Source organism: Cottoperca gobio, chromosome 24 (assembly GCF_900634415.1).
Source record: "Cottoperca gobio chromosome 24, fCotGob3.1, whole genome shotgun sequence".
Taxonomy (NCBI): Eukaryota; Metazoa; Chordata; class Actinopteri; order Perciformes; family Bovichtidae; genus Cottoperca; species Cottoperca gobio.
Window position 1 is genome coordinate 20,912,873 of NC_041378.1, and position 23,483 is coordinate 20,936,355.

Genomic DNA, 23,483 nt, shown 5'->3' on the forward strand with positions numbered 1-23,483 from the left:
AGAAGACATTCACACGTAAAAAAACAAAAACAAAAACACATAAGGCCTATTAATTTTTTTGTCGAGCTCTACAGGCATACATTTAAAATTGTATTTGGGGCTACACTCAAAATGTTCGGGCCGTAACCTCTGACCAAACCTGACCTTTGTATGCTGTGGGACAAACACAACACTGTTATGTAGCTGTTGAAATGACCTGAAGGAAAAGTTACGTCTAGAGTAAAAAAGTGTAAGCTAGTTAGCCTAGCTTGCTAGCTTGTTATATATAGAGATATATGGAGAGCCAAGACATCCAGTCAGTAACAACAGAGACTGAATCTCAGATGTCAGTCAACTACTGCTTTGGGATCTGCCCAGAGGCCTAAAACTTAAACCCCATTTCAAAACCGCACCACATTAAAGTTTATATTTCCTAATACAAAAAGGGAAGAGAATTCAAGTTTCAGTTTAACTTAATTCGAGTAACGAATATATTTAAAATAACATAAAAACTCCATGAACCTTTTTGAATGGTGTCTATTACTTTTTGTAATTAAAATGTATTTTCAACTGATATCTGAGTTTTATGACTTATATTATTCTCCTGCACGTAAATGCAATCGTATCAGTGAAATGGCGTTTTAAGATCTACCATTTCCCAAATGCGTGTGTTTATTTTGGACCTAACACATCTATGTGTGATTTATGAATACAACTTTTCAAGAAGTAAGGCACAGAACTTAACAAATATCATCAATAATGAGTAGTGAGCTGAGAGATGACTAATATAGAATCAGCTAAAAAGGCTCAACCACACAAGACAACCTTTCAATATAACAGGGTCAACAAAGTTTTAATAGGAGAGTTAGGCATCACACTTCACTTGATTTATGTTTTTTGATGTATATTTGCGTTGTTTACACATGCCAGCAGTCCTAATTTGGTGATAATTCAACACTTAACTGTCACTATATGTCACTTCATTTCAGAATAAGCCTATAAAGCAGCGAAGGTGCTGACACGAGAAGAGATATGAGAGGTAGGATTAATCATGTGCCACAGAATGTGTATAAGGAGGGACGTAGCTCAGCTAAACTGGAGGGAGAGAGGCAGAGAGAGGGAGGGAGAGAGCAGCGACATGGGCACAATGATGGATGAGTTTGGTGTGGATTTACTGCTCTGCCTACCTACGCTCAATTCCACCCTCAACCAGCTGAGGTTGGTACTAAACTAACAGCAGCAAGTCTCATCAGCCGTGAGCAGGACAGGTAAACGTCGAAAAAGTCGAAAGCCAAGGTCAGTTAGCTACTTATAGCCACAGACCATTCTATATGTAAGCTTCAGCTAGCAGTTAGCAATTAGCTTTAGTTCAACCACGGATGGTCTAATCCCGGGGAACTGCAAACTTTGTCTTGTTGCCGTTACACAGGTTAGACCCAGTGCTCCATCAGCCTGCAGTGAATCCCAGTGCTCAGGTTTTCGCCACCACAGCCTCAAACGGAAGCTCCTCCTGATAGGGTTGCCGACCGCTCTACGCCCCGGAGCAGAGGAGGAAATAAACAAGAGTTGTTCCCTCTTCTCTGCTGCCCCGAGCCAACATACAAACTATCAAAACGTAACGTTACACGGACTGTACAGCTTACAGTGACACAGTAAACACAGATATCTAAGCTTTATGTGAATTATATTAAATAGCAGTATATATTCTGCATTATACAGGAGTAAAAGATACACAGTTAATATATCAATACTATAAGAGAGAGCTGTAGAACACAATATACAATATAAATAATACATACTCTAAAACTTAGAATACAATAAATATGACAAAATACAACTAAAATATAAACAGGTTAATATACTTTTAATAACTGATGATTTTGATGATTGATACATTTTGATTGTATTGAAATACAAAATAAGGTGAAATACTTCGCCCTACTTCTTTGGAGCAGGTGGCTCTGCACCTTTTAGGTAAAGAGAATCAAAGTGAAGTTACACATGAAGTTGAGCAGGAAGCTCGGCCTGCACACACAATGTGTTCTGTGGCTCTGGAAGAGCTGTCTAAAGTCGGAAAAATAGGGTTATCCCGGGTTGGGTCTGGAGAATATATGTTTATAACAGAAAGCCTATGTTAGAGCTAAATCACTATACTCCTTTAATTTAGCACAAAACCTATATAAATTATAGTATTTGGACAGAGAAATTGTACGTTTTCTGACACTGTATTGCCCCTCATATATCAGTGAAAGTATGTTGTTTTCGCTACTCAGCAGGAGTGAGAAGTGTGGGATCGTGTGAATTAGAGATAGCAATACATACCCTCTATTCCTCATGACTGCCAGAGGTGATGTTTTGCTCCAGGATACTTCTTTATGCACACACTCAGATCCAGTATCTATAATACAGAGAGTAATATTCAGACTAAAGCAAATGGAAAGTCGCTGTTTTTAAATCTATTCTATGAAGAAAACAAAATAACTTTGGTGAGCACATATAGTAGAGAAGATACTTTAATAAAACATTTCTTGCCCTACTAATTTTGAATTACAAACCATCACACCATGGAAATGCCTGAACAATCCCACTGACTGATGTTCAGCTCCCAGCCTGGAAAAGGCTCATCCAGTTCCTTGTTTGCATGGCTAATTTGATGCAGCTCCTGGCATCCAGTTAGGAGGCTGCATGCTCAATTGATATATACCCACAGATGATAATTCATCTGTGTAAAATTGTCCCTCCTGTCCGTTAATTAAAACCGGCCCTCTAAGTGTGTGGATGCTCTGGATAGAGAGGAGTTTTGTACAGTATTAGAATGTCAGAAACCAGTTATGTAAACAGTGACCATCGCTGTGCAAAAACTTAAAGCATAAAAATCCCTGTCCTCACAGAAAATGTAAAGAATTGAATTTATCTTAACTGTAGAGTTGGAGGAGCAAACCACTACCACTGCAAAGGCAGGGGGTCAGTTCCCACTGGGGTCATTTATACTAAAAATGGGCGACAAACACTGTGTTCATTGGAGCCAAGACTGCACTAAAAGAGATAGAGGCAGAAACAGCTACTAGCCATTGGAGCCTGGCCAATGGATGAGTGAGCCAATATTATCGGCTGAAATCACCTGATCATATAATATCTCTATCAGCGTATGTGTCAGATTATAAATGACAAGATACCGCAGCTACAGAATGGTAGAAGATGAAGATATGCGTTAAGCTTAGTGTCTCTGTTACATACTGTACCGAGCAGAGAGCACTCCCAAGTTACTTTCCCACGCTGTATGTCACACCTCATTACCTTTCTTTTTCAAAATGATTCAAAGTTAACTGAAATAAAATTGTATATAGAATATATATATATAAATATATATATGTATATGTATATATATATATGTATATATATATATATATACACACATATACATATATATATATGTATATATATATATATATATATATATATACACACATTATATATATATATATATATATATATATGTATATATATATATATATATATATATATATATATATATATATATGTATATATATATCATATATATATGTATATATATATATATAATATATACACACATATATATATATATATCTATGTATATATATATATATATAGATATACACACATATCTATATATTAGATATGTATATATATTATATATATATATCTATCCACACATATCTATTCTATATATAGATGTCTATATATATATATATACCCACCATCTATATATATATATATATAGACTATATGTGTTATATCTATATATATCATATCTCTCTCTCTCTATAGATCTGTGTGTCTATCTCTCTCTCTCTATCTCTATATATATATATCTCTCTCTATATCTATATCCCCCCCTATCTCTCTCTCTATATTATATATATATATGTATCCCCCCCTATATATATATATATCTTATTATTATATATATATATATCCCCCATCTATATATATATCTATCTCTTATATATATATATACACACACATATATATATATATATATACACACACATATATATATATATCTATATGTGTGTGTATATATATATATATATATATAGGTCCCATGCTCTCCTTTAAGAAAAGGCCTATTAGCACATGCTATGAACGTGGTAAACATTAAACCTGCTAATCCTCAACATGTTAGCATGTAGCACTGTGTCTACAGTAAGTGCAGCTACAGCTAGCATGGCTGCAGACTCTGAGGGGTGAATTCACAAAGAAGGGATTGTGGCCTCTGATGGCTCCATGAAATGTGCATGATTTGAAACTGCAGTCTGCCCCGTCTCAAGGGTTAGGGTTAGGGTTACCCTAAACCTAACCCTAACCCGGTTCAAAATAGCTAATCCTAATACAGGGCAAAAATGCACATAATGACTGGGGAGCTTTGTTAGTTCATTTTTGAAGACACAGCTGTCCTTGCATCCTGTCACTGACGGAGATGTTTGCATGGCTGTATGTATGTATGTATTTTTGTATGTACAACTTCTTGAAGTTTATGTTTTTTTCCCCCTGGTCTATTCTTAACAAAAGCCGGGTCAACCAATCAGCTTGCTTGACTCACAGGCTTGTGCGCACAATTTTGGCTTCAATGCAATCCTCTGCAATATGCGTTTACCCATAATGCCCTTCTCTGGGTAGGTTTGCAGAGACGTTTGTGTATCTTTCACTCACAAAAAGAGCCCATCTTGTCGGACAACATAGCTGATTAAACATGTTAACAAACAAACATCCACAAGAGAAAAATGCACTGCTACAATTTGCTGCGGTCCATAGCTTGGCCTTTACTTGTCTAACATGTACACAGGCCCACCTACCCAGAGGCTAACAGAAAAAGATATTTCCTCAAATACTTTTATTTATCTTCCTTTTAATGTTAAAAAACTATTTACGATAAATTACTAAGAGCTCAATTTAAAGTATCCTTATATAGAAATGTTTGTTATTTATATATGTAGGCTACGGAAGAAAACACTGTTGGCAAACCCTCAAATGAGCAGATGTCCAGGAGGACTATGAGCACTTTAATACCGTAAAAGTGTGACTGCATCGGGAGGAAATCCAGTAAATCACACATGATAGGGTCAAACAAAAGGCAGTGAACCTGAGCTGTTCCCTGATATCACTGCCACAGTGTGGAGATTACCACTCCTGCAAGACAAGAGACTCTGCCAATCATAACCATGCTTACACATTGTAGTGATGGGAATGTTTTTGCCAAGCCTTGCAGAACAAATATTCATTTACTTTATGCAAATATGCACAAGAGTAAATTCATTCTAATTATTAAAATGAGACAGCTCTGTGTGCAACAGATTGTTCTGCTGGTGAATCGGCAGCGTCTTACACCTCCTTTCTAATTAGTAACAGCAACATTGTACTTGTACTTGATGAAACACAAGAGAACTGGGAGAGAGCAGGATTCCCTATGTCTGGTACACAATGTGAGTCAAAAGGGCAAGCATCTTTCCACTTCCTCTCATGCAGTGTTGACTTCTGGCTCTCTCTCTTTTCATCCTCACAGTCTCTCTCTCTCTCTCTCTCTCTCTCTCTCTCTCTCTCTCTCTCTCTCCTGATATGTTTATCATGAATGATTACAGCATGATCAGTTAATGGATAAGAAAAAGACTCAAAACAACAGTGAATGTATCTTCTAACAAGTATCATGTGTGTGTCACAGCCTGATATATCGTCGTGTTCTGTCACATAGAGCCCCATTGTTGCACTAGCTGACATGTTCCACACACACACACACACACACACACACACACACATACAACGTACTGCTGCCACAAATACTCACTAGATCACCAAGTGTGTATTAAGGAATGGAAGGAAATAGTCCCCCACGTATATTTGACCCATTTGAGTGGGAGTCACACAACGTCACTTTCATTAATTGAAAATTAAATGTAACGTTAGGTCAAGATGAAAAATAGGGAATTTGTGGTAGATATTCATTTAAGTTTAAGTATATAAAAACATTTTTTAAACTGCAATGAAAGTAAATGTAGGTCAGTAAGAGATTCATAACGTCAGTGATTGGAGAGATTCCAGATTGTCCTGATGTAGTTGTAGGCCTTCTCATGGTTCAGTTAGCTAACATCATCCCTCTGTCTCTTTCTCTTCCACCCAATCGTTCCTGTCTCTACCTGCTCTCACATTATTCTGAGCCACGCTTAATGTGTAGAGTCCTCCTGTCCGTCACTGAGAGATCAAGCCTGCATGTGGTGCTATTCTTTGATGAAACCAGCAAGTCTAACCCATTAATAATTACAATCAGGCACACAAGGACATCTGTTTCCTGGGGCTGTATCAGTGCTTACACAGTAACCTGATGCAAGAGGGCTAAAAGTGGACTTGTGGTGACACTGCAGTTTTTCACATACTCTCTCTCTCTATCTCCTCTCTCTCTCTCTCTCTCTCTCTCTCTCTCTCTCTCTCTCTCTCTCTCTCTCTCTCTCTCTCTATCTCTCTCTCTCTCTCTCTCTCTCTCTCTCTCTCTCTCTCTCTCTCTCTCTCTCTCTCTCTCTCTCTCTCTCTCTCAGCCCTAATATATACATATATATAGTGCTGGTATAGTGCACTGTGGCTCACTGTCATACTCACTAAGACACTTGAATAGAACAGCTCCATTGTTAGTTGTGACTGTAGTACTGTACGGATTTACCTGCTATCACAAGTCAACCTGTCTGCTGAGAAAAAGGTCTGAAGGCGTGCCATAGGCTATATGCTAAAGCTAATATAGGTGGCAATGAGAAACTACATATTTTATAGTTTGGATGATCTCAGTTATTACTTGCACTTGCCTTCTTTTTCTTTTAGTCTTAGTGGCCCTTTGTGTTCCCGAGGATCTTTCTCCTGTGGCTGAACTTTAGCATCACTGACACTGAAGCCTCATGGATGAAAGAGGGAGTGGAGGAGAGAGACACAGGAATATAGGGAGAGAGGGAATACTAGTTGTATCACTGAATTATGGTTGAATGCTCAAGTAGCTGAGAGACAACTCCTCCTTCCCCCCAATGCTTGTGAAAGAACATGCTTACTTTTATAATATAAAAAGAACAATTCCATGCCAGCTATTACTATAAGTAGCATTAGCCAGATTAATTTGTCAAACACGTTTCCCAGCTGCACAAAGGCTCTTCATTTAGAAGAGTTTTTTAATGGAAGCTATTGTTTGATGTGCTGATAAGGATCTTGCATTATAAAAAAAAGCTCCCTCTAATATAAATGTAAAACTTTTACTATGTGTAATCATATTAAGTATTGGTGTAACTATCCTGGGAATGCAGTTAACACAACTATATACTGCTTCACATTTAAAGAACTGAACCTTTTAGATTAATTACCATCCAGCTTGTTAAATGAAACATATTTGTCAAATCTTTAAACATTTTTCAAACTAGCCTTTCTGCTTTTCTCCATCAGATTACTGTATGTCTTCTTGAGGAGAGTGTGTCTCCACAGCTTTTACCAGTCTAATAGTTTGTATCAACATACACTCTGTACTGATAATTGGCAGAAAGTGCTCAAGCAGAGCTCAGTTGTCTTCTAGGTAGTTTATCAAGGCACAGATAATTAGTCTGGAAGTCAAAGTGTCCTTTGGCAAGAGTGTCTAGAAATGACTACGCTGTGGATGTAGAATAAATAGACTTACCCTGGCAGCCCAACTAACAGTATTAGCTCATTTCAAAGTGTAAACATATCACATGATATAACATGGCATCAGCATACCATTTTAAGTGCAATTGTGTTTGTTTATAAGGTAACTTACAGTACCAACAATCCTACTGCATGCCCAGCTCATGCAGTGTTTGTCCAGGTGGACAGAGTTGTTAAATAGGCAATATTTGAATTTCTCACTTAAGTTCTATTTTTTTTATTCTTCTTTCACTTCTTTTGTTATTTGTGTGAACAGCCGCTGCCAAATCATGAATGCTTCTTAGGAAAAGCGTTTGTTTGTTTTTGATCATGGCTTTCGAGTGTAGCCATTTGTAACAGGTATGGTAAATGAAAAATTATTAGTTATTAATTATTATTAGTTTTTATATAGCGCTTTTCTAATCTTTGCGATCACTCAAAGCGCTTTACAACACATGTCACCTTTCACCAATTCACACACATTCATTAGCTTGTCAGTAGTGATAACCATTTTCACACACGGTTGTCCATTCGGAGCAATTTGGGGTTCAGTATCTTGCACAAGGATACTTCGACATGTTGAATGCAGGGGCTGGGGATCGAACAACCCCAACCGCCCTCCGACCACTGAACGACCACTCTACCTCTTGAGCCACAGCCGTATAAATGCTTTTATCCTTAGACGTGTTCGTACAATCTGTACAAAGTAGTTTCTTTGAAGCACACAGAACCCTTGACCTATCCAACCACTTCTAATCCAGACAAATCACTAATCTAATAGTGAGTCAACCTATTGCAGTGAATCTGAGCTTTTAAGGCTATTCAGTCTACATTCAGCAGATGGAGCTCTCTCAGATCACATCACCAGTATTAATCATCAGGTTTACCAGTCAACACAAACAGGATGGTAACCTGGTACGTATCATTTATAAACCACTCAACTGGGAAAAGGTCAAAGGTCATCAACCAGGAGTCAGTGAAAAGAGATCATGGGAGACATTCACGTTCAATGACAAAGATCATCCTTAAAGTGAGATTTCCTCATATGATGTACATTTACAGTAAGTGATTGTGCATATCTGGGATTGCACTGTTATAATGCTGACAGGCATCTCTCACAGAAAGAAAAAAAACAATAAAGAAATGAGGGCGGACAAAGATGTATTGTATATTTAATCTCACAATTACTTCTCCATATTCCAAGCAAAAAATAGCTCTCGAGTTGAAAGATGACAGGATTATAAGTAGGCAAAGTCTCTTCCCAAAGTTCTTGAAAGTTTATTTAATAAAAGTCACTTCTGGAGTCAAACTCCTTCCCAAGAACTCCGAAACAATCCCCTGTGTTAATGTGTCCACAATGTCCCCTGCTGCTCTCCTAGTTGTGTTTGTTAATTAGTTTGGATGTCTTTTGTGGGGCTATAGCAGTCAAATAATTAACAATGACAAATAGCTTTCATGTCCACCAGCGCTTATCCCACCTCCACAGCTGTGGGGATCTCGCTCTTCTGCAACCTGATTTTATCAGGCCACAGGAGCCAAACCAAAACTGCTAATGCATTAATTTATAACATGGCCTGGCATTAGGCTGAGACAGCCAAGAGAGATAGAGGGAGAGGGAGAGAGAGAGATTCTTTTTTGATTTTTCAAAAAACACTTTATTTACAAAACAATTCTAACTTCACAAACAGTTTACAAATAAAGTGCAAAGAAAATCCATTTCTGTTTTAGAATATATATATATATATATATATATATATATATATATATATATATATATATATATATTATATATGTATATATTTGTTCTTCATCCAATAAAAAACAATGAAACAATTAATATCCTTGAAGCACCAACCCTGTTTAAAAGTCTCTAAATCATCACTGTGTTTAAAAAATCTGAACTCCAGCCAGATGTTACAGAGCCAGACTGAATGGGCCTCCTGCCCTTCTCTGTTTTCTATTGTGATCTTCCTGCTTATGTATATGGACATTTTGGCTTCTCCTGAGAGGAAGTTTAGGAGTTGCCATGTTTCTTTGTTATCTTTTTTGTAGGCAGCTCCCATGATAAAAACACTCTCAGTAAAAACTACGCAGGGAGCATGTGAGACGCCCGCAGGGCATGTTCTAAGAATAGCACTAGTCACCATGATGCTCTGTCTAAAATTTGTATTTAATTGTTTTGCTGTTTAAAAAATCAATAACACTTGAATTATTCTTTATTTTAAAATGACAATATTGAATATAGAATTAAAAAAACAAAAAAAAATGATGTATACTCTGTACCCAGTCTGGGGTCAGAGTTCAATTCCACGCGCAAGCTAAATCTCCATTTCCCTTTTCGCTGAGACAAGATAGCGGGAGCAGCTACGATGGGGCGCTAGGTGATGATGACAATGATTGGGAGGAAGAATTCTTTTTTACAACAGTGAAAGAAAAGTGTGTATATCTCGTTTGCGGGGTACTGCAAAGCGCCACATTGTGGAGACACTTCGGTACGTGTCACAGAAGCTGCCATGCTGGGTCCGCTGGGTCTGGATCAGCCTCTCTCTGGCTGTATTTGGTGAGGAGGCTCCTCTCTTCTCCAGTAAGCCTCTGGCTCCAGAGCTGCAAGATCCTTTGAGTCACCCGGACAGAGTTCAGACCCAGCAGAGAGCCCAGGGCCCGGGCATCACTCATCACCGGCCCCACTGCATCTACCAGCTGCTGCAGGCATAGGGTCTTGGACCTGCACAGAGCCACCATCAGGCCGGGTGTGACGCTGCTGCTGATGTCCAGCATGGCTCTGTGGATCAGTGGCTCCTTCAACAACCAGTGCAGAGAATCAGACTTTGGGCACCTTTCTCCACACCAAATCAGCTGGACCTGTAAGATATATTTGTAAAAACTGGAGTCTAAACGTGGCTGTTCGACTAGCCAGGTGAACTATCCTCTCTGGATAAAAACAGCACCCATTGTGGTACAAAATAAATCCACCATTTCTTTCTGTATTTTGGTAAAGGCCATGTCAGACGGTGCCACAGTTGGGATGCCACAAGGTTGTTTAAAACCAAAACCCTACCTTTAAAAGAAATCTGAGGGAGCAGCGATTTCCACTTGGAAAGCTTTCCCTCAATCTTTTCAGTGACATTTTCCCGGTTCTTCTGGACTATATTTTCTTTACCTAAAAACACACCTAGATATTTAAAACCGTCCTTTCTCCAGGTGAGGCTCTGGGGAAGAACTGGGAGACCGCCAGTTCTGCATCCCTCTGGCTTCTAACAATAATGTAATCCGCGTATGCCGATAAAACAATATTGCCATTAAAACCAGGTAAAAACAAACCTTGCAAATTGGAGCGTATTTTTCAGAGGATTTCAATATATCCACGATCTCCTGTGAACTCACTAATTATTTCTAATTCCAACCTGGCTGAGGAAATACTATTATCTCGGTGGTGAGACCACGTATATTGTCTATCATCTGCGTGCATCCTTCTCCACACATCCACCAGACCATGGGAGTGGACCAGCTGCCTCAGAGCATTCTGGGACGCAGGATGCGGCTCTGCATGATTGCGATCTAAAGATGCATTTTCTGTGCAGTTAGAATCCCCTCCCAAGAATAAAACATCCTCCGAGGCACAGCCATTTAAAACATCATTAACTTTTGTAAATACAGCTCTGCACCGATTGTTGGAGTGTACACATTTATAAAAACAGCTGTAAAAAGGTCAAAAGCAACCTCCCCTCGATAAAATGCTCGACCTCCAGTGAGACTGGAGTAAAAGACTTGGAGAAGAGAAAGCCCACTCCTCCACTGAGAGAAGTGTTGTGGCTTAAAATGACTTCCTCTTCCCACTCTCTCCTTGCGGGCAGGGCCAGTGGCAACACCTGCACAAACAAATAGTTCACCACGATACCTGTTCCGATAACGCGGTTCACCTTCTCCACCTGGTCCAGGAAGATGACAACGGCGCTGTTAATCCGCGCCAGTGATTTTACACTGCCGTGCCCAACCTTTTCTGCCACAGCTAAACCTATATCTTCTACGCTACACGGGAAGCGGGCTGAAAATGTTATGCCGTGCATCCTTGTGAGCTTGGTGAATTCTCCATTTACCATGGCGTCAGACGCCGACCGGCGAGACACCGGAAAGAGAAAACCCCACACACATCAAAAACCACACCCAAATGCACCAAAAGTCAACTAAATCAAACTATCACCAATAAATTAAATCCCATTACAAAACAAAAATATCAAAAAGAATGAAATCGAAAAACCCACGCTCAGTGTCTCACTCACACACAAACTCCCAACATGCACCGCAGAGAGAGAGAGAGAGAGAGAGAGAGAGAGAGAGAGAGAGAGAGAGAGAGAGAGAGAGAGAGAGAGAGAGAGAGAGAAAGAGAGAGAGAGAGAGAGGTTATGTGAAAAACTGCAGTGTCACCACAAGTCCACTTTTAGCCCTCTTGCATCAGGTTACTGTGTAAGCACTGATACAGCCCCAGGAAACAGATGTCCTTGTGTGCCTGATTGTAATTATTAATGGGTTAGACTTGCTGGTTTCATCAAAGAATAGCACCACATGCAGGCTTGATCTCTCAGTGACGGACAGGAGGACTCTACACATTAAGCATGGCTCAGAATAATGTGAGAGCAGGTAGAGACAGGAACGATTGGGTGGAAGAGAAAGAGACAGAGGGATGATGTTAGCTAACTGAACCATGAGAAGGCCTACAACTACATCAGGACAATCTGGAATCTCTCCAATCACTGACGTTATGAATCTCTTACTGACCTACATTTACTTTCATTGCAGTTTAAAAAATGTTTTTATATACTTAAACTTAAATGAATATCTACCACAAATTCCCTATTTTTCATCTTGACCTAACGTTACATTTAATTTTCAATTAATGAAATTGACGTTGTGTGACTCCCACTCAAATGGGTCAAATATACGTGGGGGACTATTTCCTTCCATTCCTTAATACACACTTGGTGATCTAGTGAGTATTTGTGGCAGCAGTACGTTGTATGCGTGTGTGTGTGTGTATATATGTGTGTGTGTGTGTGTGTGTGTGTGTGTATGTGTATGTGTGTGTGTGTGTGTGTGTGTGGAACATGTCAGCTAGTGCAACAATGGGGCTCTATGTGACAGAACACGACGATATATCAGGCTGTGACACACACATGATACTTGTTAGAAGATACATTCACTGTTGTTTTGAGTCTTTTTCTTATCCATTAACTGATCATGCTGTAATCATTCATGATAAACATATCAGGAGTGAGTTTACATGAGAAATGCACTGATTCTTTGAAAAAGGTATTTTCATTGCACTAATCATTTTAGAGGTAAATGGGAAAATTCTTGTTTTGAGTTAAGCAGCCTTACCTATAACCTTCACTTTGAATCTCCAACAGAGTATCCTACATTTATTACAAAATTACAAAATCGTGATTAGTGTAATGTAATTAATCTTTAGGACGTTTTGGAATGTATGCCATTTGCTGTAGGCCATAAGGAAGTTATAGGAACAACAAGAATGATAGAAAACAGAAAAAATGTCAGAAAAGCAAAGTTAAATGTGAAGCCTAAACATAGGAGATCTCTGCAGTCTTTGCAGACTCTTCTTCGCTCAGCCATTGTACGGTAGACAACTCATTAACATAAGTGTAACTTGATAAATTGAGGTTAAAGAGGAAAACAATAAAAATCCTGCCTCTGGGTGAAAAGCCACATACTGTATGTTTAAAAAGGAAAGATAATCACCTCAAACTCCAACAGAAACTAATGAAACCTCCTGTATATGCCCTATGTCAGTTCAAGTGTAATGTATCTCAAAAACATCAGCATTTCTGTTTATTGGTTTATCAGGATATGCCAATGTCTTATTTCCCATTATGAACAACTAGAAACCTGAAGAGCAAACATTTATCACACTGGCTCCTCAGCACATCCTGGCTTGTTGCTAATGGTCTCACTCTTTTGGTAACCCCCTAGAACAGGGGTGTCAAACATGCGGCCCGGGGGCCAAAACCGGCCCGCCAGATGGTCCAATCCGGCCCGCGGGATGACTTTGCAAAGTGTAAAAATTAGTTGATTATTGTTCAGTTCCAGATACCTGTGACGAAATGTGTTGTGCCTTTGTAGATACACTGTGATCTGTAAGTTGTAATGCACATGTGTAAATGATAAACTAACACTATTGTTGAAATTGCACCTTTTTTTCTTAAGAAATTTCAGGTTGTTCATAATGTTTTGTAAAAAGATTACATTTGAACATTTTCAGAATGTACTTGTACTTGTTTGCACTAAAACGAAGGGAAACATTTGGAGTTATTTATAGGTTATTATGCTGTGATTTTACTGGTCCGGCCCACTTGATATCAAATTGTGCTGTATGTGGCCCTTGAACTAAAATGAGTTTGACACCCCTGCTCTAAAGCTCAAAGTCATAAGTGAGCATTATAATGTGATCCAACTGGTAAACCCTCGCCCTCAGTCTTAGCTTCTCCTTAGTTCAACATCACTGAACAAAAAAGTCAGAAACTGATCAAAGAGATGTTTGTGTATTTTAACAAACATCAGCAACAGTAAGCTCTGCTTACTTTCTCAAGACATGATCATAATACATTCCTGCATGTTGCCGGCAGTAAGAGTCGGGTTTGGAGAAAAATCTGAATATTCAGTAATTATTTCATCAGTTAGTCCAAACAGAAAGTAATGATGCCTCAAGTCAGTGAGTCTAAATGTGGCTGGTAGCAGCTAGCATACATTGCAATAACTGTTCAAAACTAGCAGCTTTTTAAAATATATAATTAATTATTCTTTACATAATTGGATAGGACACCAAGGTGGCTGGCAATATTTTTTATTGGACTCCCTGTCAGGAGTGCAGATTGTCTTTCACACAGAGTGATGGTTGAGTGCAAAGTGACAGTGAATCTTGGAAATGGGACTCCTTAGTACATTATTTGTCATAAATTGCTGTTAAGATTTCTGATCAAAGTCAGCTGTAAAAGTGACAGCCTTCAGGCACAGCCCAGCTCACCATCATCAGCCAAGGCTTCATGAAGAAAGCTCGCTCCAACTTCAGCCGCCGTTTGTCCAGCCACTGGCCAGCTGAAATGGGAGCATGACCCAGTCCCATGTGAAGGCCTTTTAAAGTTGGTTCAATAAAATATGGTACTCATAACTGAGGACAGACAATTACTTGGCAGCTTCCATAAAGAGTTTAAAGGCTGAACTTCAGAATTTATTTGCTCTTGTGTGGCGCCTAGCGAAAGGTGTCACTGGGTTTCCTGATCAATCATGAGCTCACAGTCCATCTATTTAATGGATCTAAGTTTTGTGAGGAAAATGGGCAGAGACTGGTGGAATAATGAAAAATATCAGTGGCTGCTGCATCGACAAATAATTAATGTCAACATTATTCTAATTTATTAGCTGAAATCACAGCACCAGTGATGAAAAGGCTGCAAGGTCAATCAGTAAAGATCTGCTTTAGTTTTCAAAATGCCCAGTAACTGAGCCAAATGGTTGGAATCTTTTTTACAATTATTATCTATTATCCAACTAGGATCATACAATTTATGGAGCATAATTTATGAGCAGTTGTTAAGCACAAAGCTGAATGTTGCTCTTGCAGGACTTTCATGTGCTGCTGAACAACAATGAAGCTGGTGAACGGTGCAAGAACTTATTTATGTATTCAGACAAGATTCACGTCAAGGTGCGTTCTTGTTCAAGGTCAGGAGCCTGAGGTCGTTCAGCATGTGTCATGCCGCTAAACCGACCCCAGTCAATGGCACATAAACAGGAGGATGTTAGAAAATAAGTTTTGCTTAAAAAAAAGATTTGACTAAAATACCCTCATGCTATGTACTGGTTAGCTGCAGGCATCAGTTTCCATCCTTCAGGGTACTTCCTGGTTGCAGTTCATTTCACTACAGAATGAGAATTACCTTGCAAAGAGTTTAATATTTCTTGAGAAAGGTAATCTATCAGACTTGTTGTTTTCATTTTGTGTAAGAGATACAAAGCAAATGTGTAAATTTGCTTTGTATTAGACATATCTCATTTATTAATCCTGTGGTGAAAAATGTTGGTGTTTTTTTTAATCTGTTCCAAATTTTGATCCCGAGATTAAACAGATTTAAAATGTCTAAAATGCAGATGTTGCGCCTTTGTTTCCTCACGACTTGACCACATACAGTAGTCTTTTAACAGGTGAGAAATAAATCAACTTCAACTAGTGCAAAATGCATTTTTAACTAAAACCTGGACAGGGGATCATACAAACTGTGCACAGCCTGGAGATCTCAGAGAAGAAGCTGCTCACTGTTCCTCTGCTGGGTTCAAGACCAGAGGGGACTGTGTCTCTCCTGTGAGACCGAAATAAACATGCCCGCCTCAGTTCCACCAACGATCAACCTCTTTGCATTTTAGGATTAGCCGGGAGTTGGGCGATGTCATCACTGCCTAGATAACGATGGCTGGAGCCGACCACCACGACTCACAGAAACTACGTCAATATTTTATACGGTCTATGGTTGAAACAAACTTCTACAGGCAGTCATCAGTGGCAAACTGAAAAAGTGAAATAGAAATAGAAAGCACGACTGACCAATGTCTGACCTTTCACCTCTTGTCCTGTTGCTGTCTTTGGTGTATCACTGGCATTGTGAATGTGAGCATGCTGTGTGTAGTTTACTGACATCACACCACATAATGTGACCTCTTGATGTGCAGAGCTTGCCAACATTCCAGGCTGCCTTGTGCAGCTTTAATGAGAAATGTAATCCCTCGCTATCTCACACACACCGCTACATTTGCCCAGACAGTCCCTCAGACTTTGGTGACATGTGTATTCCTCTGCACAGGGGACAGTGACATGTGATAGCACCAGGCTTATTTTGCATTATTCCTCAGCCCCCAGTGATAATTTCCACAGACCGCGCAGTCAATCACGCTGCGCTGCCCTGTCACCAGCAGCCTTCATGGAGAATAAACACCAGCCGCTCTCCGTCTCCTCGCCATCTACACGCTCCTCTGCTGACTGGCAACAGCTCGTCTTGTGACAGTGTGGCGTGCAGCCACGGCATGCGTGTGTGCCAGAGATAGGCCCGCTCTGAGATTCCATTTAATCATCCTCATTCCTTTCTGTAGCCTTTCATATTGCTGTGTCAGGCTTCCACACTGATTCATGCTAATGGTCTTAGCAGATGCAATTTGTCAGGTACATAGATGTGACCAGTTAAAGCTAAGTTATGCAAATATATGTTCTCTTTTCTCTCTGTTTGTTGAGAGTCTATTTTCAAGTGTCTTGAATACTGACAGGGTTTGAGCTTTGAAGTGAAAAGAAGCATCTTTAGCATCTACGTATGCAAATATAAGCTCAATCAGGAAGTGGTAGATGAATAAATGAACACAGACATTGTTGTTAGAAATCAATACCTCATGTACCATACATAAACAAATACTGCAGCCTGATTATACTGTGAATATGTGTTAACTACAGGTTGGTTCTTTAAAGGGTCAATTCACCCAAATTAGGATTAATTAACATTAACATATTATTCTCACTCGAGAGGTGCTTGGTCTTGCAGATAGTTTTGGTTTTATTTGCCCGGATTTTAAAGCTGCATTAATCAATATATTTATAACAATGGATCAAATAGCTATGTGATATACTCATAGTAATACACTCTCAGAGAGTTATTACCCAACGCTGCAGTTCCATTCTGCCCTACAAAGCCTTTTAACATCTTTAAGCTCATTGTTTTGGTTTTACGGTCCACAACTTCACTGTCTCTCCACTCTCATCAACTGCTGGTTTCCAGCAGCAGCAGCTGTTTTCAGTGAAAAGGTTCTGATAAAGCCACTGTACAATCCCTGCTCAGCAGACAGAGACTCGCTGGTGAACATGGTGGAGCATTTAGCAGCTAAAGAGACAGATACCAAATCAGAGTTAAAAGGAGTCAAGATGGGACTTACGTTCATGGTGTGCAACACGACTTCATATTCCTTCTTAAACAAACCAAAGATTATTCACCTTAAAGCCCATCAAGCCCATTTGCTCACATTCTCTAAAGAATACTGAATTACTGAAGCACTTCAGAGAAGACATCCCTGACCCTTCCTATCAGGACAGATGTGAAAGCTTTTAAAGCAACTGCAAGTGTTCATTAGAGATAAGGGAGTTAGTCTGCCCATGTAATTGCCCAGCTCCTGTGGCAGACTCTATGTGCCAGTCGACTATTACCAGTATGACAGCGGCTTGCTAGGCTACAGCAGCTCCTCTTGTTCCCTGACATTTAGACCCATTTAGGCTGAATAGAACCAAGAAGCCAGCAGGACATTTTGTGTTTTGCCTATTTTGCTCACACAGCAAATTAAACTGCTATTTTAGGCTGTGTTTTTAACTGAGGTTCAACAAATGTAGAAGGGCAGGACAAGCACTTGCCCTATCTGAATATACCAGGATAAATACATTGCACGGCTCACAATGGCAATTCCACAGGACAGTGCGAAGTAACGCAAAAATGTGAGCAGTCCAGAAATTCTTCATCACATCAGTATATGTGTATACAGTACAAACAATATGTTGTGATTGATGGATATTGAGGCAAAACTAGGCAACATTATTGTACAGTGCAATTCATGCAAAAGATAATTCAACGTGTTTTAGACACTGAGATCAATGAATGAATACAAAACTAAGATTCTACAGGCTTGTGGGAATTTTAACATGGCAAAGAGTGACTGAGGCAGAGACTAAGGGATATTTAGCAGGTATAATGTTTACCATGTTCGGCCACTTACTTCACAGTGTTAGCATGCTGACATTTGCTAACTAGCAATAAACACAAAGTAAAGCTGAGGCTGATATGAATGTCATTAGTTAAAAATATATATACATAGTTCAAGTCCTCCTGAGTGGGACATTGATGTGCGTAACAAAGTTGTTGAGATATTTCGGTCTTACCTCAGCCAGCCCTGAGCCATGCTGCTGTTCTGGCTAAAAGAAAAAGAAAAAGAATAAGAAGTGAAAAAGAATAAAATGTATAGTGAAGATGTATATGTATATGTCATAATCAACGTGGAGTTTTGTCTCAATTTAAGGTTTACAACAATCGGTTTTATGAAATTCTACTAGTGTGGCATTTCTGTATTGTGATTTCTGCCTGCTATACATTGTTTTTATTTCCTTGTATTGTTCCTTGTGAGTGATGTTGACTTAGAGATATCAAACGTCAAACCTTGTTATGGGCTCACACTCTGAGACAGTTTAAAATGATGGAGACTAGAGTTCTTTAGCACTATCATTGCTGTGAAACACTTTGGGCTGCAATTCTTGTATGAAAGGTGCTATACAAATAAAGCTTATTATTATTATTATTATTATTATTATCATCATTATGAACAGTTGATCATTAGAACCACTAGTAATAACTACACAAACAAAGTCAATAGGAAATATATTTAAAATGCATCAGCTTGCATGTCATTACATAAAACTTCTGCTGCACCTCCTTTCTCATGAGCTCTGACCTCATTCATGAAGTTAAAATGAGAGAGGGCTGACTCAGAACTGCTGCACTGTTTGACTGTTCTTTGATCTAACAAAGTTTTAGTTAAAAATATATAACTCAAGTTCATAACTAATTAGTAATTCATCATCCACTTGATCAATTTTCCTGCTAGTGACTCTTTAATAAGGCTAAATGAACTGTGATAGAGACGGGATGTGATTGTCAAAAGTGGAGTTTGAAATGTTGTAGGGGGTGTTAACTGATCATAACCAGATCGCAGTCTTATATTAGAACATTTAATCTCTAAGATGACAGGGACCCTCCGCACAGCTGCTGTTGTCTTTGTCCTGAGCAAAGACAAAGCTTACTGAATGCCTTGCTGTTATCAGAGCAACAGAGTTGATAGGGCTCAGCTTCTGAAAGTTAGTCAGTCTGGGTTCTGGTTCCAGGACGGAATCCGCATTGTTCCTCTACCGGCCGAACGCTCCTTTCCAGAACCTTGGAGTAGACTTTACCAGGGAGGCTGAGAAGTGTGATACCCCTGTAGTTTGCACACACTCTCTGGTCCCCCTTTTTGAACAGGGGAACCAACACCCTGGTCTGCCAGCCCCTAGGCACTGTCCCAGACTTCCAAGCAATGTTGACAAGGCGTGTCATCCAAGACAGCCCCTCAACACCCAAAGCCTTCCGTATTTCTGGACAGATCTCATCAACCCCTGCGGCTTTGCCACTGTGGAGTTGTTTGAGTACCTCAGTGATTTCCACCAGGAAAATTGACGATGATCCCTCATCAGCTTCCAGCTCTGCCTCTACCATAGAGGGCGTGTTAGTCGGATTCAGGAGTTCCTCAAAATGCTCCGATAACCTTCTCAGTCGAAGTCAGTAGGGTCCCACCCTTGCTGTACACAGCTTGGATGCTTCCCCCTCCTGAGGTGCCTGAGGTTTTCCAGAAGGACCTTGGTGGCGACCGAAAATCCTTCTCCATAACTTCTCCAAACTTCTCCCACACCCGCTGCTTTGCCTCTGCAACGGCACTACCCGTTTGGGCTTACCAGGTCAGTCCAGAGTCTTCCCGCACCCCTTGATCCAACTCACCACCAGATGTTGATTAGTTGACAGCTCCGCCCCTTTCTTCACCCGAGTGTCCAAAACACGCGGCCTCCGATCAGATGATAAGATCACAAAATCGATCATTGACCTTTGGCCTTGGGTGCTCTGGTACCACATACACTTATGAGCATCCTTATGTTTGAACATGGTGTTCGTTATGGCCATTCCATCAATAGCACAAAAGTCCAATAACAAACAACCGTTCAGGTTTAGATCAGGGAGGCCATTACTCTGAAGAACGCCTCTCCAGGTGTCTCCATTGCTACCCATGTGGGCGTTGAAGTCTCCCAGCAGAACTACAAAGTCCCCTACTGGAGCCCCATGCAGGACTCCATTCAACGTCTCTAAGAAGGCCAAATACTCCGAGCTGGAGAAGCACAGACAACAGTCAGAGTTTCCCCCCCCATAACCCGCAGGTGTAGGGAGGCGACCCTCTCGTCCACCGGGGTGAACTCCAACATAGCGGTGCTCAGCCGCGGACTTGTGAGTATCCCCTATCGTGGAATTCTGCCGATACAAACAAAACCAAAGGGTGGTGAGAAGTAAATCTATTATACTGAAATAAAGACACTTGGTTTTAGAAGTGAGCTCTTTCTTCCTACAGGAATGGAACAACAAAACAGAGTGTCAAACGGTCTGTCGTGACGTTCAAACAGTCTACAATGAAGTTCAAACAGTCTACCATGAAGTTCAACGAACAGAGAATACAATTAGACTATATAGTCACCAAGTGGGTGGCTATGTTTACAGACAATGGGCTGTGCAACTACGCACATCTAGCTGATACAAGAGATACAAGAATATCAAGGGAACATGACCAGAGTGTACTCTGGTCCCAATCGCTGTAAGTAGGACAAACATAAGATGAGCATATGAATAATAGGACAGTATAAGACAAGATAATCACTGCCACCCATGTGACAGCGCACCCGAAATATTTGTCTGATTTCCTTCAGCTCACTGTCACTCTATACGCCCCCGTTGAAACCTGAAAGCTGAGAGTGAAAGTGGGGACCTTGATCCATCAGTATAAATACAGTTAATAGTTTCACAGCATGGGATTCAAACAGCTACATGTGGAGATGATGTAACACGTAATGTGATGGAGTGATGGACATCGACACCATAAATGCTTCAAAGAACACATAGACTGTCCATTGACCCTCGTAAGGCTCACAGAAGCTTCACATGCAAGATTTGAGAGTTGCACAAAAAGCATGGCCACTGTGAAAAAGGGTAATCTACATTTGGCCATTTCTTACTGAGAAACGTTTATTGTTTGACTGCTTAATCTGAATTCTCAGATATGAAAACACCCAGGCAGTTTTTTTTGCAGTAATAGACAAACATAAAGTCATTTTGACAAAAAAGGATTCACTCTTTCATGACCAGGGCTGGGCTTTCAATTGGGCAAAGTCGGCACCTGTTCCAGGGCCCAGATCTCCAGGGTCCCCAAAATCCTTAGTTCTACTCGTAGTTTGTAGTGATTTTACCAAATGTTCATTTGAAAGGGAATATGCACACCTACTTAAGATTGGCCCTGCTTTATTACTTAGTGTTGTAGCCCTGTCTCAAAATCTTGTTTTAGGACCTTCATCGTGTCAGCTGATATTATGCTTGCACGTACATACGTGCATATTCCTAAATTAATTTGTGTTTAGTCAAATTACACAGCAAACTAGGGCCGTGTAATTTTCTAGCATAGGAATACTGTACACATTGCACCGAAAAAGGATAATTGTTTAAATGATCAATGTAGTGAAATGACTGCAAAGAAGTGAAACAATAGTTTGGAAACTCGTCAGCACTTCTATGAAGTTTGGAATGTATAGTTAGTGGGGAAACATGCAGAGGCACCAGTATGCTCCATTAGTTTGCATTCAGCAGTTCACACAAAGTGACACAGAGTTTTATTCGGGCACACAGGAAGAATCTATGGGAGATTGGACATTCCACCCATAGGAAGGAATGAAATGAGAATAGAGAACTATTGCAGCTTCCCGTTGTGATTTCAGCTAACAAGACAGCTGTATTTTTATGTACAGAAATCCTGCTGAGTGCAACTTTAATTCTGTAACGCTGGCATTTTTTGCCAGTTTAGTAAAAACTTAGAGGGAGTTCAGAAAGTATTTTAGAATCCTCTGTATGGTTTCATTTTTAAATTGCCTGTTTAGATGACATACTGTAGAGCATTGCATACTTTAACAGTGCATAATTTCAAAGAGAATATTTTTACTGTTTTAAGACAGGCTGGATCTCTCCTCCAGCTCAGAGTCTCCAGGGAGTGCCAATTAGGTTGTTTTTCCTGTCTTTGATCATCTGAGCTGAGATGGTGCAACACCATGCCACACTCAGGTAGTGATGGAATTATCTCATTTGTCTGCATGTCAAAGCATACATTGAGAACAGATCACATCTGTTCTGTTGTAATATGTCCAGGTGTTGCATCGTGGCGCTGCAGATGAACAAGATTTTAGCAGTAAAAATAACAAACACATGCTTCTGAGGATATCTTTATATATTTAAAGTGAATTAAAGAGAGGGGTGAGTTTATTAGAAAAGTCTCAAAAGACAGAATGACTTTGCAGAGTTTCCGTAAAGCAACAACGGACTCTTTAGGAAGTGTTTCAAATCATTTGGCCCTGGCACTGTGTCCCCACCAGAGGACTTCAGGGCCAAGTCAAGCATGGCTGTGTCCTCCTGCAGTGTGTGACATCCATAAAGAGCCCTGCAGGAGACGCTGGGAGGGACGCAGGAGGTACTACTACTCAGATAAGAAGTGGCAGGTGTAGCTGTGCTCCTGTTGGCAGGCACCGGGCCCATTTGGTATTACAGCACTCGTTGGTGAGGCGGTGATAACTTTAGATTGCTGAAATCATCAGGTGTGAAGCTCTGTAAATGGACATCAACAGCAAAGATAAATAGTGATGAGTGAGCGGTCCAAAGCCAATGCACTGCCTGCCTGAAGGATGCAAACACACAATTTACTGTAAATAACAGTAACAGTCTCCTCTAAGATGTTCGGCACACATCACGCAGGCTGTAGGCAAAGACCTCCAAAATTATCTAACTTCCTCCAGGCTCTGTAAACTCTGTCACAGCCTGTATGCAATTAGGAGTAAATATGAGAAATAAAGAACGTTAGGTCTTACCTTAAAATAGTCACTTTTCACTCGTGGGAGCAGTATGAGTGAACCCCCTTCACAGTCC

The 23,483-nt window shown here is 40.0% G+C and overlaps 1 protein-coding gene across 6 annotated transcripts in view; it reads right to left on the bottom strand.

Annotated features, from left to right (window-relative positions):
* LOC115003980 (heparan sulfate glucosamine 3-O-sulfotransferase 5) overlaps positions 1–23,483 on the bottom strand; it is a 121,313-nt gene that overhangs the window by 33,323 nt on the left and 64,507 nt on the right. For 3 of the 6 annotated variants that reach the window (XM_029425925.1, XM_029425923.1, XM_029425924.1), the window contains exons 2-3: positions 18,617–18,649; positions 2,302–2,377 (exon numbers count right to left, since the gene is read on the bottom strand). The exons of 1 other annotated variant lie outside the window; for it this stretch is intronic. The gene's annotated coding sequence lies outside the window, so the exon portion shown is untranslated. The remainder of the gene's footprint in view (positions 1–2,301; positions 2,378–18,616; positions 18,650–23,483) is intronic. 2 more of the 6 variants (XM_029425921.1, XM_029425922.1) reach the window with 1 other exon arrangement.